This window comes from Equus caballus, chromosome X (genome assembly GCF_041296265.1).
Source record: "Equus caballus isolate H_3958 breed thoroughbred chromosome X, TB-T2T, whole genome shotgun sequence".
NCBI lineage: Eukaryota > Metazoa > Chordata > Mammalia > Perissodactyla > Equidae > Equus > Equus caballus.
This window is the reverse complement of record NC_091715.1, coordinates 98,087,701-98,104,801: the sequence shown is the minus strand read 5'-3', so window position 1 is coordinate 98,104,801 and position 17,101 is coordinate 98,087,701.

The following is a 17,101-nucleotide window of genomic DNA, read 5'->3' as shown; positions in this document are numbered from 1 at the left end:
AGCTGTTCTATCAGTTATTGAGAGTGGGATGTTGACATCTGCCATTTTAATTCTGGATTTGTCTATTTCTCATTTCAGCTCTATCAGTGTTTGCTTCATATATTTTGTTTCATGTGTTCGTGTTGTTTGTGGGCACACACAATTAGGATGGTTACATCTTCCTGGTGGATCGATCTTTCATCATTATGTGATGTTCCTCTTTGTCTCTAGTCCTTTTCTTTGTTTTAATGTCTACTTTGTCTGATATTAAAATATTCCTTACTTTTTGAATTAATGTTTGCATCATGGCATATATTTTTTAATCTTTTTACTTAAACCTATTTGTGTTGTTCTATTTGAAGTGAATTTCTTATAAAAAATTATGTTTTTCTTTTTATTTACTCACTCTACTAATTTCTTTTAACTAGTGTATTTAAACCATTTACATGTAATGTGATTATTGATATATTAGGGCTCAAAGCTATCAGTTTATTGTTGATTTTTGTTTCCCTTATTTCTTGTTCCTCTAGTTTTCTTTTCTTGCCTTCCTTTGAGTTGAATGAACATTTTTTAAGATTCCATCTTGATTTATTTATAGTGTTTTGGAGTATATTGTTTTATATGATTTGCTCAATGGTTGCTATATTTAGTGCAACATACATATGTAACTCATCATGACCTACTGGTATCGACATTGTACTACTTTGAGTAAAACATAGAAACCTTCTGTATGTGTACTTTGGCCCGCCCCAATTTTTAAATTAATTTATCTTAAATATTTCCTCTAAATAGACTGAGAACCATATCAGTTGATGACATAATTCCTGTTTCTTACATAAAATGTGTTTTAAGAAAATCATGAGAAGATTACCCCTACTTTTACCCAATCTAATATTCTGGGTTTTTGTTCTGAAGTTCCAGGATTTCTTCTATTATCATGCCCTTTCTGTTTAGATAATTTCATTTAGCTATTCTTTAAGGATAAGTTTACCACCAACAAATTATTAGGTTTCCTTCATTTGAGAATATCTTTATGTTTAAATCCTTCTTTCCTTAAGAATATTTTTGCTGGATATACAATTCATAATTGACAGAACTTTTCTTCCAGTACTTGAAAAACCTAGCATTTGAATAAGTATTTCCCTATAATTAATACGTTATTTCTCTCTGGTTACTTTTAAGGTTTTTCCTTTGTCTTTGGTTTTTAAAAGTTCAAATACGATGTGTGTTGGCATGGATTTCCTTGGCTTTATCCCTCTTGGATTTATTCAGCTTGTTGAATCTGTAGCTTTCTATATTTTGCCAAATTTGGTGTCTGATATTATTCCCTCAAATATTTTTTTAGACTTGCTTTTCTTTCTTCTCCTTCAGGGACTCCAAATGATATTAATGTTAGCTTTTTCTTGTTTACCCATAGATCCTTAAGACTCTGTTCATTATTATTTTTTTTCAGTCTATTTTCTCTCTATTGTTCAGGTTGAGTAAGTTCAACTGATTTATCTTGAAGTCACTGATTCTATCTTCTGTCATCTCCAGTCTACTATTGAGACCACAGTTTGAGATTTTTAAATGTTGATTATTGCATTTTCAGTTCTATAATTTCCCTTTGGTTCTTTTTTTACAACTTTTATTTCCATACTAAATTTTTTTAAATTTTTTTTCCAGAATTTTTAATTGTTTATTGAAGCATTTTTATGATAGCTGCTTGAAAATCCTTGTCAGGTAATTCTAGTAACTGATTCATCTGGGCATTGGAATTCCCAAATGAGATTTTTTTGCTAAGTGACAATGAATACAGTGAGTTAGGCATGAAAGTAGTAAAGAAATCAAAAGAAGTATTCTTGAAATTCTTGACATAGTTAAAGGGCTAGGAGATGTAGCACAGTGTATACACATAGTGGGGGTCTATTCACTTTTCTACTCCCGCAATAGTAGCAATAGACACTCCTAAGCTCTTAAAGAGTAGTTTATCTCTTCCACGGGAAAGGAGTTTGATAGGAGAAGAACCAGATGAGAGGTGAATAGGCTTCATAGAGGGAGATGGTGAATAGCAAGAGATGACGGAAATCACCTGGAGCTTTCTTTCTTCATGAGATAGCAAAAGTTCTTGTACCTGTGTTTGTTTTATTTTTACGCGATCTTGAAAACTTCTTGTTTTCTTTTGGAATGCTCACTTACCCATTCATTGTCCAAGTGCGTCTAGCTTTGTTAGAAGAATCGGACTAAAACAGCAATGACATGTCTTCACAGGCACCTATTAAAAGTACGCTTGTGAAATATGGCATCTTGATGTATACCCTATTCCATTGCTAGAGTCAGTGTTCTCTTTATTTACGGAAATTGCAATGAAGTATTTAAAAATAACTTCTTTACTTTTTTTGGTTTTGTTTATCTTTAAGCTAAATAAGAAAGCAAAGAGTCAAGCATATCTTAAATCAATTGCTGAGTTTTGTTTATTTCATTGCCAATCAGTCAGGTTTTGCAAAATAGCCTACGATGGACAATGTGGATTTTTTTCTCTTCCTCATGATTGTAACTGTCAAACACTCTATGTAGGAGAAGATACTTTGATTTGTTGCTCTCTTAGTAGAATTAGAAAGCATAACCTCAATGGTAGTACAACCATAGGTGCAAGCTCTTCATGCAAAAGATTAACTTAGCATTCAAAATTAACATAATTTTAAGTGAATTTTAAGAGGGTAATGTATCCCTATCATTCAAAATCAGTTTCCTGATACTTCCAAAGGAGATGTTAGAATGTATGTTTTTGCTCAAAGTATTCATGATTAAGCAAAAGTAAAAACCTCCTACAATGGAAAAACACAGACACATTTGTCAACTCAACAATATATGCTAAACGTCTATTGGGTTCAAACTAATAGGTACTAGGAAAGATCATTCATTTACTAATTTATTCACCAAACATTTATTAAGTATTTGCTATATGCAAGATTTTATGCTAGTCTTTATAAAAAATACGAAGTGTTATGAGACATATTTATGCCCCTCAAATAATGTAAAATCCAGTAACATTATATGTACAATACAAGTCTGTATCTCAATTATGGCAACATGCCACCAATATTTCTGGGGTTCCAGGCAAGAGTACAAAATGGCTGCCCACACACCACATGTCTAAATATTTAAATGACTAACGAGATGTTAAATGAAATGTTTTATTTGCTTTCCTTTAAAAGTATACTTTCAAAATGACCTGAAAGATAATGTATAAATTCAAAATTTGGAGAGTTCTCAGAATTCTGCACCAGAACATAGAGGTACAGAAAGAGCTGTTGTCCAGAGACCTAGCCTGTGGCCCACCCCCTGTCTCTTACCACACATAGCCTTGTATGACTCAAAAGAAGCCCTGTGTGCACACGTAGGAATTTCCAAGCCCTCACTTGCAGTCTATTCACAGCCTCTGCAAGCAGTCACTCCTTGGATGCCTTTTGTCTTAGTGGTGTACACAGCGGGAGAACAGATCTAGGGGAGAGGCTTGGGCAGGACCACATGAGGGCTCAGAGTAGTTGGGAAGGGAGTTCTGGGATCCTCATCTAAATCTAAAAGAGGTAGCAGGATTTTGGTGGAAATCTCTCCTTGGCTCCATAGGCTTTTCATTCTGTGGGAATGGAGCAGCTGAAAGAGTGCCTACACCAGGCCTCCTAGAGCACAGGGCCTTCAGCCAGGGTCATTCTTGCCAGGGTTTAAGGGAATTATGGCAGCCATGAAGAAATACAAATTATATGGTTGGATATAATACAGTGCACCCAGTTATTGAAAACCCACTTCAGTTATTGAAAAAAAGATAACTTCCAAATGTATTGACATAAAAGATGTCAATGTCACATGGCTAAGTAAAATAATGCATATAATACAATTGTGGTTTTGTCAAAACAAAATTAAAACTGTTACAAATGCATTTATTTGTAGATATTTGTGTGAGTACAGAGGAAAAAGTGTTGACTAGCTATTAACATCGCTTATCTGAGAAAGGATGAGATTGGAGAGAATATTTTATTTTATTTTTTCAGCTTTATTGAGGTGTACTTAATATACAAAAATTGCGTGTTTTTAATATGTATATTTTGATAAGTTTAGACATATACATACGCTCATGATACCATCACCACAATCATGGTAATAAATAAAGCCATCTGATGCTAAATGTTCTTACCACACACACAAAAATGCAAGAGGACATATGAAATCTTTTTGGAGATGATGGAGAATATTTTCTTTATACACCTCTATATACTTTTTATATATTTATTAGAGCAAGCATATATTATTTTTGTAATAAAATATCTAATTTTTTTTGTAGTATCAAGAAACGAGTATTGATTACCTACTAGGTACCACGCACTAGTAGATGCCAAAGAAAGCTTCATCTCATTTTTGCTCACCACAGTCATCCAACTGAGGAAACTATTATTCCAAGAGATAAAATTACTTCCCAGCTAGTAAATGGAGAACGAGTTCAACCTCAGGTCTTCTGGATCTAAGTCCACTACTCTTTCTTCAATTTTTACTACAGTTTACTTCAAAATTGAGTAATTTTGTAGAAGTATTTTCTACATATAATTTGGATCCATTTGTCCCTAGTTCTGACCAACTTTGGAGACTGCCCTACGTCTTTCAGACCACTAGTATTTATGCCCCTATGATTTAGTGATTTGTGCCCCCAATTATAACACGAGTTTGACAGTACTCTGTGACCTGTTTGCTTGTTTATTTTTATTGCCAAGCTTGTCTGGCAAGATGATATGATCACATGGGCATCCAAAGTTCGCCCTGTAATTTTGGATATTATGTTGTCACAGCCTGCAGGGAAGTCCCAGGGAATCCCAGGACACTGAGGCAACAGCCAGATGAAAGTCCATGACTGAGATGCCAGAAGGGCCATTGACTCAATGAGGTTCTGGTTATCTGTACTCTGGTGTGAACCGGAGGCAATGATATTTCACTGCAACACATATATCTCCCAGCAACCTGGACGAATAAGAGACAAAACAACTGTTTCTGGTTTAATAAGGTGTGCCCACATCTATCTCATTTCTTTCTTACAACTACCCTGCAAGACAAATGTGGTTAGCTCCATTTTATGAATGAGTAAGCTGAGGCTCAGAGAGGTTAAGTAACTTTCCAAAGAAGGCACTTGTATTAGACAGGGTTCTCTGAAGAAACACAACCAAAAAGATGTGTACACACACACACACACAGACATTTGGAGACAAAGGGAAGAGTTGCGTTTTGAATCCAAAAGTAGTCTTCTGGCAAAACTCCTTCTTGCTTGGGAGAGGTCAGTCTTTGTTCTATTAAGGCCTTCAATAGATTACATGAGGCCCACCCACATTAGAGAGGGTAATCTGCTTTACTAAAAATATGGGACTTAAACATTAATCTCATCCAAAAAACATCTTCACAGAAACATCCAGAATAATGTTTGACCAAATATCTGGGCACTGTGGCCCAGCCAAGTTGACACATATAATTAACCATCACAGCACCACAATTAAAATTTCCTTAAGGGGCCGGGCCTGTGGCTGAGTGGTTAAGTTCGCAGCCTCTGCTTCGGTGGCCCAAGGTTTGGCCAGTTAGGTTCCTGGGCGTGGACCAAGCAGAGTCAGGCCATGCTGAGGCAGCGTCCCATATAGCAGAGCCAGAAGGACCTACAACTAGAATATACAATTATGTACTGGGGGCTTCGGGGAGAAGAATAGGAAACAAAAGGAAGATTGGCAACAGATGTTAGCTCAAGTGCCAATCTTAAAAAAAAAAACACCCACAATCTCATAAATAAATAAATGAAATTTCCTTATGAGTTGCTCTCAGACAATGGAAGACTCTAGTCGTTTTATTCTTTTAATGATGTTATTGTTCGTTCAAATTTCAGAAAGGACATAGATCATTACTAAAGAGCACGGCTATTGATAATATTCACATATCTAATATTTAGATGATGAACTAGGGACTAGAGAGAGGAGGATATTGAGAAAAGTAAAAATACTCAGCTAATTAAAACCTCCTTAAGTTAATATGCTCATAGCAAGGTAAGAAAAAGATTACTTGTTTCTTAGTTCTAATTTCATCCTTTCTTTAGAAAGCCATAGAAATTTCATTTAAGTATCAATTGAATTTTAAAACAAAACTGCCTACCAAGTCCCATTTAAACACAATTTTAAGAAATATAGTAATAGATAAGGTTAACTTCTTCATTTCAGTGCAAATATTCTCTTGGAAGTTTGGTCAACGATTTACCAGACACTGAGGCTTGAAAAATACCTACTGTATCAGGTTTTTTCTTTTTAACATAAAGAGCAAAAAGGTAATTGTTAGTCATTTGGATAACTCAAAACTTTCCTGTAAGAGATACTTGTCTTACATTGCAATGAGAAGGGATTACAATGTATTTCATTTGGTAATACAATCTGATGGGGGTATAAAAGTGCTTAGTATTCAACCATAGAATGAGGCTAATTTTTTGTCAAATCTGTCATAAAAATAAAACTAAAAGCTTGCCTACATAGCAAGGTGGAATTAAGTAGGAATGATTTGTTTTGGGGTATCTGTAGTAAGAATAGATGCGATCAGTATTACAATAATAGTGATAATAATAATATCAATGCCTTTATAGAGATAGCTTGAAATGAGTAAACAATACCAAGGCAGATCCATTTATTTGGACTATCGTTGTAATTAACCAAATCAGTTATTTCATAATGTGACCAGCTGTACACTTAGCAGCAGCTACCAAAGCAGCTATATTCAGAATTCTGTGTTGGATGTTGCCTAAAGTTATAACTATATAGTATAACTTGAAGAACGAACCGATTTGTATCTTCTGATTAAACATATGAGATTGTGCTAGTTCTCTGCTGCCTCCAGAAAACCCACTAAAATGGCAAAAATAAGATCTTTTAAGAGGATATAGCCACAACCATAAAAGTAATGAGAAAGGAAATGACAGTAGTAGATAAGAGATGTCACATTTGAGGGGAATATAAAGTGGACCCATGAGTGAAAATGACTTAAGAGATAGGAGAAATCTAGGATCTAAGGGTTTTCAGAGGGAAATGACAAGCAAGACCCAATAAATTTGTGCTACAGAATTCTAGAAAGTCCCAAAAGTTGGAGGCATCAGTTACTACAGAAGCCAGCATGAGACAAAGGTCAAACAGGAGTGCTTGAAAATCTGCCTATGGAGCCATTAGACTTTCAGGCTTCCCTCCTCACTCTCGCAGCAACAGAGTCACAGAGGCTCTGAATTCAGTGACACCTCACCAGACAGAGAGGCAAGAGGTGCTGTGTTGAAACATGTAATTCAATGAAAGTCAACATATTGAATGGTGAAACGCCAAGTCCCTGTTTGGCTCCCAGAACAATGACAATCAGGATTACAGTTGCAAAGGTAGGAAATTATGGATTCCTCTCTAAAGAAATGGAACCCTCAAAAGAATGATGTTTAGAGGTCCCTGGTGAAACGGCCAGGTTTGCACTAAGTTACCTTGTGGTGAGGCCTACCAATACACAGCTCTGCCCAAGGACATAGAGCTTTTGATTAGGTTTTGGTGCATCGATCTTGACTATAAATGGACACCAAGGTTCATAGCATATTTGAAAAACGGTTTCATCATGAAAGATCAAGACTCAAAAAAAAAAAAAAAGAGAAAAGTTTGAGCAAATAGAGAAAATTCAGGGATCTCATCCTACCACAAAAGTTCAAAAGACTATAATATCTTTAGATAAATAGGAGAAAATCATGTAAAAACCATCAAGAAAATAAAAAATTTTTAAAAGACTAATATCTACAAACAACTAAGAAAAGATCCTATAATAATGAGTGTTGCAGAAGATGTGGCTCACCAAGTATGCCACATACATTGCTGGTGGGATTGTAAAATGGATTGATCACTTTGGTAAAACATTTAACGTTACCTTATAAATTGAATACTCATATGCCATATCAGCTAGTATTTTCATTCTTTGTTGTAGACTGAAGAGATACTCTCACATATGTTCAACACAGGTCATGTACAAGATTGTTCATAGCGTAAGATTGTTTACAATTTTGAAACTCTGGAAATAATGCAAATACCCATAAATGGGAGTATGGGTAAGTAAATTTTGGTTTATTCGCACAATGTAATATTATAGAGTAGTCAAAAGAATGAGATAAAGCTACGTACATGAATATGGATAAAATATTAGCAATATAAATCAAGAACAAAAAGTAAGCCTAAAATGATTACATAATAGCACCATATGCTTTTTCTGTAGTTAAAAACAAAGAATACTAAAAAATAATTTTTCACTATGCTACGTGTGTATGTGTGTGCTTGTGTGTTCTCTTTGAAGGGCTATAGTGAGGACTAAGTTAGTATAAGTAAAATGCTTAGAAAGAACCTGGTAATATATGAGTATTATATTTTTAATATTTTTTATGAATTTTGGAATAGTCAAATAGAAAACTAAGCCAAAAAAGGCAATTCATAACTCCAAATATGTACATGGAAGGGATACTGTATAAGAAAGGAAATGAAATCTTTAGATACCACTCATCTCATTGTGAAAAGTATTTACATAGTCACAATCATATGAACATTTTTAATATTGTTTTAGCCTCAAATTTTGATATATCTACATTAGTGGGATGAGGAAAGAGGAAGCATGTGTGAGAAAGTTAACTAAACATTGTTCATAGTACAGATTCAATATATCATGTTTAACATTAATAAATCAATTAGTGGCAATGCATATATTATTTGGAATATGGAAGCAGCTACCCAAAAAACATCTCACAGTGTTGAAAGTGATTGTCTTGGCAAGTTGAGAACCAGGAGTGGGGACAGGTGAAGCAAGAGACTGTGATTTTCATTATAAGCCTTATTGTTCAGATGACCATGTAATTTGTCATCAAAAACGGACACCATGGAAAATACAGTGATTTCAACAATTAGACTAAGACAAGAGATGTAAACCTGCATTATCCCAAGCAAACTGAGATGTATGGTTACCTGACTATTTGACTCTCATAACTTGGTGCATATATTAGTTTGTTGCCAAGAAAAAAAGTAAAAACATAAAAGTAGTCACTTCCGAGTTAATTGAATATGTTTTTGTTTTTGTTTTTTTCACTTAGTTATCCATTTCGACTGTCTACAGTGATCAGATTATTTGTTTTATAGCTGAACATTCAAGTTCACTTTTGGGCAAATGCATATGCTGTCTGAAAAAGGAGTATATATAGGTTGATACTTTAAAAAGAATTGACCCCTTGGGGCCAGCCCGGTGGCACAGCAGTTAAGTTCGCACGTTCCGCTTCAGCGGCCTGGCGTTCACTGATTGGGATCCCAGGAGAGGAACCATGCATCACTTATCAAGCCATGCTGTGGCAGGTGTCCCACATATAAAACAGAAGAAGATGGGCACGAATGTTAGCTCAAGGCCAACCTTCCTCAGCAAAAAAGAGGAGCACTGGTGGCAGATGTTAGCTCAGGGCTAATCTTCCTCAAAAAAAAAATAGACCCTTTGTGCACAAAATTAAGTTGTCTACTGAAGTTGATGAAAAAAATGGTAAAGTTCTAGAGTGACATCAGCAAGATGGCAGAATAGGAAGTCCCATATCTTGTTCCTCCACAGATACACTGATTTAAAAACAATATATGGGCAAAAATGCCTTACAAGAATTCTAGATTCAAGAAGTGACAGTACACCAGGTGAGCACAAAGCCAAGAACAGCTGCATTGAAACAGGTAAGAAGAGCAATTTCACTTTACTTACATCAGCCCCTCCCCAAGCTGGCAGGGCTCAGCACCAGGACAGACTCCCCCAGCTAGTGAATTCTGCTTAGGGGAGTAGGGGCAAAGGAGACAGAAGAGAGGAATGTGCATCCAACATTCCAGCTTTTCAAAGGGCCACCCAGAAGACTGATTTCTTTCTTGCCTCCTTCAGAGTACTGATGGAACCAGCATAGTTTGGATGCCTGGGGGCCACTGAGAACAAGGAAGAGTGAGGGTGGCTTGCGGCTGCTCCAGAGGACACACAGTAGTACATCAGACAGAGGCCAATATAGGTTGACAACCTCTCCCTTGAGGGGGAGAAGAAGAGTGGAATATGCATCCACCATTCTGTCTTGTAAGGGGCTGCCTGAGGGAATGGAGTTCAGACGGGACCCAACATACTCTGGAAGCCTGAGGGCTGCTTAGAACATAAGAGAGCTGGGGGCTTGCAGCAGCTCCAGATAATAGGCTGTACCTCAGACAGAAAAAAAAGGAACAAGAGATTACACGCTCCAGAAAAAGAAACTGGCAAGCCTCTCTATTAAGAAGTTTCATATACAGACCCAGAGAAGTCTCATCCTCCAAAAAATGTTTCATAGGCCCCAAGAAAATCTAGCCAGGCTGATTGGTGAGGATCTCTTCCTGTACAAGCCAGTCTGTACAAACTGAGAGACAGGGCTAATTTTTCAAATGTGCAGATCACAATACAAAGCTATCAGAAACATGAAGAAACAAGGAAACCTGCCTCAAAGAAAGGAACAAAATAAATCTACAGAACTGACACTAAAGAAATGGAAGTATAGGAATTACCTGACAAAGAATACAAAATAAGTATAAAGATGCCCAATGAATTCAAGAAAACAATGCACAAACAAACTGAGAATATCAACAAAGAGACAGAAAATATAAAAAAGAACCAAACAGAAATTTTGGACTTGAATAATACAATAACTCACTAGAGGGTTCCATATCAGAATTAATCAAGCGGAACAAAGAATGAGTGAACTCAAAGACAAATGATTTTGGATTATCCAGTCAGAGGAGCAAAAAGAAAAAAGAAAGAAAAAGAGTGAAGAAAGCCTACGGGACTTAATGATACATCATCAGGTGAAACAGCATATGCATGATGGGAGTCCAAGGAGAAGAGCCAGAAAGGGGAAGAAAATTGATTTAAAGAAATAAACAAATCTTCCCAAATCTGGGGAAGAAAATGGGCATCCAGATTTTAAAAGTACATGGAGAAAGCTGGTCCAAATCTGCAGGATTCATCAGTGAATTCTACCAAACATTTAAAGAAGAATTACTCCAGTCCTTCTCAAACTTTTCCAAAAAATTGAAGAAGAGGGAAAACTTCCAAACTCATTTTATAAGGTCAGGCTTACCCTGATACCAAAGCCAGACAAAGATACTACAAAAGAAGAAATCCACAGGTCATAATCCCTGATGAACATAGATGCAAAAAAACAACAAAATAGTAGCAAACTCAATTCAACAGCACATTGAAACAATCGTATATAATGACTAAGTGAGATTTATCCCTGGGATGCAAGGATGGTTCAAGATATGAAATCAATCAGCGCATCAATGTGATATACTACAAAAACAGAACAAAAGATAAAAATCATATGAACATGTCAACAGATACAAAAAAATCATTTGATAAAATTCAACACACTTTCATGATAAAAACATTCAACAAACTAAGAGTAGAAGGAAAATACTTCAACATAATAAAGGCCATATGTGAAAAGCCCGTAGATAACATTGTACTTGATGATGAAAACCTGAACACTTTTCCTCTAAATCAAGAATAAGGTAAGGAGGCCCACTCTCAATCCTTCTATTTAACATAGTCCTGGAAGTCCTAGCTAGAGCAATTAGGCAAGAAAAAGAAATCCAAATCAGAAAGAAAGGAGTAAAATTATCTCTGTTCACAGATAGCATAATCTTATAAGTAGAAAACCCTAAAAATTCCACAAAAAGATTGTTAGAACTAATAAATTCAGTAAAGTTGTAGGATAGAAAATCAACATACAAAAATCAGTTTTGCTTCTATATACTAACAGCAAACAATCCGAAAAAGAAATTAACAAAACAATCTCATTTATAATAGCATCAAAAAAAGATACTTAGAAGGGGCCAGCCCAGTGGTGCAGCAGTTAAGTTTGCACATTCTGCTTTGGCGGCCCAGGGTTCGCCAGTTCAGATCCCAGGTGCGGACCTACACACTGCTTGTCAAGCCATGCTGTGGCAGGCGTCCCACATCTAAAGCAGAGGAAGATGGGCATGGATGTTAGCTCAAGGCCAGTCTTCATCAGCAAAAAGAGAAGGATTGATGGTAGATGTTAGTTCAGGGCCAATCTTCCTCAAAAAAAAAAAAATACTTAGGAATAAACTTAACCAAGGGGGTGAAAGAATTGTACAATGAAAATTACAAAAGGTTGGTAAAAGAAATTTAAAAAGACACAAATAAGCATAAAGATACTCTGTGTTAATGGAGTGGAAGCATTAATATTGTTAAAATGCCCATATTACCAAAAACAATCTACAGATTCAATGCAATTCCTATCAAACTCCCAACGGCATTTTTTTTTTACAGAAATACAAAAAAAAACTCCTAACATTCTTATGGAACCACAAAGCCTTTGAATGATCAAAAAAACAATCTTGAGAAAGAACAAAGCTGAAAGCATCACGCTTCCTGATTTCAAAACATATAAACATACTACTAAGCTGCGTTAATCAAAACAGTATGGTACTGTCATAAAAACAGACATATAGACCAATGGAACAGAATAGAGAGCTCAGAAATAAATCCCACATATATGGATGGGATTTATAGCAACAAAGAAATAGAAAATATAAAAAAGAACCAAACAGAAATTTTGGACCTGAAGAGTATAAGAAATGAGTTGAAAAACTCACCAGAGGTTCAACATCAGAACTAATCAAGCAGAAGACAGAACAAATGAACTCAAAGACAAGTGATTTCACATTATCCAGTCAGAGGAGCAAAAAGAAAAGATACAAAGGATGCCAAAAGTACAAAATGGGGAAAGAATAGTGTCTTCAACAAATGATGCTGGGAAAACTGCATACCCACTGGCAGAAGAAAGAAGCTAGACCCTTATCTTACACCATACACAAAAATCAATTCAAAATGGATTAAAGACTTAATGTAAGACCTGGACTTATAAAACTCCTGGAAGAAAAATTAGGGAGAAAGCTCCTGGATATTGGTCTGGGTAACGTTACCTTGGATGTGATACCAAAAGCACACACAACAAAAGCAAAAACCACATCAAATTTAAAAGTTTCTGTGCAGCAAAGGAAAAATGAACAGAGTGGAAAGGTAACCTACAGAATGGGAGAAAGTATTAGCGAACAATATATCTGCTATGGGATTAATGTCCAAAATATATTTAATAACTCCTACAACTCAATAGCAAAAATCACATAACCCAATTAAAAGATAGGCAAAGGACTTGAGCAGACCATTTTTCAAAGAAGATATAAAAATGGTCAATAGTTATCTGAAAAGATGCTCAATATCACTAATCGTCAAGGAAATCAATTAAAAGCCACAATGAGGTGTTACCTCACGCCTCTTACCATGGCCATTGTAAATTTTGTAAAAAAAAGAAAAAAAGCAGGAAATAGCAAGTGTTTGCAAGGAAGTGGAGAAATTGGAACCTTTGTGAACTGTTGGTGGGAATGCAAAATGGTGCAATCTGTAAAATAATATGGAGGTTCCTCAAAAATTAAAGATTAAAGATTAATTAAAGATTATTATTATATGATCTAGCAATCTCACTTCTGGGTACTTATCCAAAATAATTGAAATGAGGATCTCAAAGAGATATTTGCACTCCCGTGTTCATTGCAGCATTAGTCACAATAGCCAAAAGGCAGAAACAACCTAGATGTTCATCAATGAATGAATGGATAAAGAAAATGTGGTATATACATACAATGGATTATTATTCAGCCATAAAATCAGTGGGAAATCCTATCATATCTACAACATGAATGAACCTTGAGAATGCTATGCTTAGTGAAATAAGGCAGTCACAGGAGGAGAAAAATAGCATGATTCTACTTATATGAGGTATCTAAAGCAGTCAAACTCATAGAAACAGAAAATAGTATCGTGGTTGCCCAGGGCTAGGTAGAGGGGGAAGCTGGGTGCTGCTGTTCAATAGATATAGAGTTTCAGTCATGAAAAATTCAAAAAGTTCTAGAGATCTGTTGTATAACTCTGTGCTTATAGTTAACAAAACTATACTGTACACCTAAAGATTCATTAAAGAGGGTAGATTTCATGCTACATATTTTTTACCGCAATTGAAACACGGTGGGGGCCGGCCTGGTGGCGCAGCGCTTCGGCGGCCCAGGGTTCGCTGGTTCAGATCCCAGGTGCGGACATGGCACCGCTTGGCAAGCCATGCTGTGGTAGGCGTCCCACATATAAAGTAGAGGAAGATGGGCACGGATGTTAGCTCAGGGCCAGTCTTCCTCAGAAAAAAAGAGGAGGATTGGCAGATGTCAGCTCAGGGCTAATCTTCCTCAAAAAAAAAAAAACAAAACGGTAAAGTTCTTAGCTCTTTCCTCTTTGTTTTGACATTCTGTCTGTACTACTTTTCAGCGAATGAACACGAAATACCAAGCATGGGAAGAAATTAGTAAGGATTTTTTTTCCATTGAAAACGAATTAACAGCTAAAGTATATTCAGCACAGGACTCAGGAGGGCTGACAGAATGAAATCATCAAATATAATTTTTCATACTAGACAATACTACTCTGAAAAGAAACATGCACCAAACAGAAGAAAAGGATAAGTTCTACAGACAGCAGTGGTGGTACGATATTACTCATTAACTACAGCACAGCAAAACGCAGGCATTTACAGTATGTATAGTTTTCCTGCGTAGGGTCTGGTTAAGTTTATCAAGACTCCTTCTTGATCTATAGAATTTAATGTACCATATCATCAGAGCGTGTTCTGTGCTGTGCATCAGGGGTTACATTTAAGTAAATATGTCGCACAAAAACACAGACCTGGGAATAGACCAGGTCTATAAGGTAAATGACATCTCCTTATATGTTTTGTAACAGGCAGTTCTAATTCACATATTATCTTGGGAGATTTTCCTTCCCTTACGTGACTATTATCGTTTCTGTTTTCTTTCACATGTGATGTCTTTTTAAAAAAGACATCTTCATTTTTTTTTAATATATAGCTTGAATGCAATAATCATTGCGACTAAGGAGGCGTGTGAGCTCCTACATGCTTATGGCTTTGATTTTTAAAATAAAATATCCTTCTGACTGGATCTTAACTTAGCCCGAGAGCAGTTTTCAATTTTCCTGCTCAAGAGTTTACGAAAAACAAACAAATACACAAAATTGTGTCTAACGGAACTTTACTGTGAGGTTCAAAGACAGATGACATAATTTTTCTATGAAATATTTTCCTGCTGGAAACTAGAAGATACATCTCCAGCTTAACTTTGTTAATGGTTTAAACTACATAAGACTTGGACGGAAAATTGCTTACGGTCTCCCCCACAGTGGTTGCCACTTTTAGTGAAATGTCTGCTTGTAGCCGGGGGCTTGTAAATGCTTGGTATTTTTTTCTTTTACTTTTTTATTTTTCAGTTTTAAAACTTGTCTGTACTTCGGCATATTAAGAATATATGTGAGTTGAGTATGGAGATTGTCTGTTTCCTGTAAATTTTCTGAACCACAGTAGATGCTGTCTCTTTGAACAAAATTGCTTTTGGAAAACCAGGCAGGTTATCATTGCAACGCTCCCAAGGCATTTAAAAAAGCTGTTTCACATTGCAGACACAACGTGTTCGCAATAGCACATGGGCTACTGCTTTCCACCTGCAAACTGATAATTGAATCAATGCAGGTGGATTTTAGAGGGTACCTTCTAAGCCCAAATCATCACAGTGACATCACGGGTGTATAATATTTATGTAAAAACACGTAGTGTCTCTCCTTCACACTCTGTCCCCATCCCAAAGCCCCTCCCTCTGCCTCAGCAATGGTCTATAGCCATTGACAGCAGGGAAATGAATTACATCTGAAGATAACTGAGCTGCTTCCGTAGGGCATTATCAGCACAGCTGCACAACTTTGATGCTCCGTGTCCACACACAGATGGTCAGGCTGGAGGAGAGAGCATGCAGATTTCTAGTTCTGTGCTCTCCTGGCTTCTCTGCTAGGTTGGCTGACATGCTCTAACAGCTGCAGCTCTGCCAGCATCTAGTTGGAATTCACTCATCTTTCAAAAGATGAGATAGTTGAAACATTGGGGGCAAGCTGCATACTTGGGGAAGTTCCAAAATCCAGGTACAAATCTACCCCAAATCTTTGAAATCCCCCCTACGTTGAATTCACTGATCAACTAATTGTGCTCTTTTCTCTCTTGTTTTCTCCATGATTTATGCAAATCAGCCTAATAAGTTTGGCTTATGTGTTAATTCAGGTGAGAAAGTTTAAGATTCATTTAGGTTTTCCAATTGCATCCTAGATCTTCAATTCAACAGTCTGAGTTTGAGTTTTTTGTTTCCTGAGGAAGATTATCCCTAAGCTAACATCTGCCGCCAATCCTCCTCTTTTTGCTGAGGAAGATTTGCCCCGAGCTAACATCTCTGCCCATTTCCTCTATTTTATATGTGGGACGCCTGCCACAGCTGGCTTTATAAGCGGTGCTAGGTCCATGCCTGGGATCCGAACCGGCAAACCCTGGCTGCTGAAGTGGAGAGCACGGAATTAACCACTACGCCACCAGGCCAACCTTGTGACTATGAATATTTTGAGTCAGAAAACAAGACCTCATGTTGGCAGCCGCCTTTGCAAGAGAAGGATCAGAGACAGGCAGAACAGTTCAGAAGAATCACAGGGAAGATATGGAGCCTTTGCCCGTTTCAAGAAAAGAATCTTGTGGGAGATAGAAGCATGTACGCCTTGCCATTCCGAAACAGATAACCAAGAACAGGAAAGCCTCATTTTATCTTTCTTTTTCCAACATTGTGTAGGTTATAACACACAAAAACCTCAAAGCTTTTGTCAATCTTAGCTGAGAACAATCAATTTTGCATTTGTTGTTTTGTCTCAAAGGACTGAGATAAAAAGATTTCCATGGACTTAGTGAGTATTATACTTTTGGATTATCCTTGCTTTTTACTCACCTCACTTTCTGGTATAGTCTCTGTTGCCAGCTCTTCTATCTTGGCTTAGGTCCTACCCTGCAACAGAGAACACAGCAGCCTCTTTCATAATAAGTGACCGACTTCAGGCCAGGTCCATAAGTCCATAAGCAGGTATCTAA